This window comes from Bison bison, unplaced genomic scaffold, assembly GCF_000754665.1.
Source record: "Bison bison bison isolate TAMUID 2011002044 unplaced genomic scaffold, Bison_UMD1.0 scf7180017864327, whole genome shotgun sequence".
NCBI lineage: Eukaryota > Metazoa > Chordata > Mammalia > Artiodactyla > Bovidae > Bison > Bison bison.
The window spans coordinates 3,894,911-3,896,253 of record NW_011494899.1 but is presented as its reverse complement, the minus strand read 5'-3'; positions in this window follow the sequence as shown (position 1 = coordinate 3,896,253).

The following is a 1,343-nucleotide window of genomic DNA, read 5'->3' as shown; positions in this document are numbered from 1 at the left end:
ACCTATTTACTCATCAAATTAGAAAGATTTCACTAGAGTAGGGCTTTATGAGGCCTTTATTGTTGTGGGGGACACTCTTGTGCTAGGTGCAGTGGGGTGCAGAATGCTCAAGGCAGATCTCTTTACTGTATAGGCTTTGTATTCAGAAAGATCCAGGTTTCAAAATCGGGGTAGTCTGCTTTGCCTTCCTGAGTTGCTTCTTCTGTAAAACAGGAAGAATGATTTGTACCTTGTGCATGCTATGGGATGATCAAACGAAAGGGCCCAGGACTTTACCTGGCCTGCAACAAATATTAAGCAAATGATGATTATTATTCTTGGCCATAGGAGTCAATTTTTTTCTAGAATAGGTAATAATGAATGGAAAGGGTTTCACTTTCTTTTGATAAGAAATATATAATATTACTTTCATATCCTGAATAACTGATATTTTAGTTGAAGAAGGAAAGGCAGGAAGGAAGGAGGGAGAGAGAAAGGGAGGGATCAAAGATAGAGGAGGAGGGAGGGATTCAAAATTAGAGTTACCATAGTCCCTTCCACAATCTTATATTTCTTGTTCCAAACCATCTATCCCTTTGTTTCTCTGCTGTCCACACCCCTTGCTCAAATCCATTTATACATTCTGCTGGACACTTGTTTTGTGTGAAGAAGTGGTCTAGTAAAATAGTTCATGTACAGTGAGTGAGTTTAAGATTAAAGTGTAACTTAATTACAAACGTATAAATATGGCAACCCATATTTACAGAGAAAATGGAGAGTGAGTTTCTACAGAATAGCTAACTATAACTATGTTTACTTTCTCTCAACAAACTTCTGAATTGGTTTTAACAGAGTTGACTTCTGAAAGGTTTCTATTTATATGATTCATCTAAGACATCCTGTAAGGACCCAGTTCCTTCTAGGACCCTACATTATAGGCAGAAGTTTGGGGACAGGAATGTTTGTGTGTGTGTGTGTGCTTATAGTTTCAAAAGCCAAATGGAATTTTCTGCTTCTTTTTTCCTACCCTGAAACCTTATAGTCACTTTGGACTCTTGAAATGAAATGATATTCAATGGTATAGTTCCCTTTCTCACTTTCTTTAATTCTTTTGTTTCTTAACATCAGTATGTACTAAGGACTGAATGAATTTCTGGTCATGGCAGCTAAAGAGGTACCTAACCTGGGCTCTGGCTGAATCCTCTTTATTAGTCATCATTCTTTATCTGTAATTGTCTTCTGAGATCCATTAGCATCCATTACTAATCTATACTTCATGTTGATTCATTTTTGTGGGCCTGTGCTGTATTATTCAGCATGCTCTGTGAAGTCTTTCGTGGAGCAAATGTTTTAAATTTTGATGA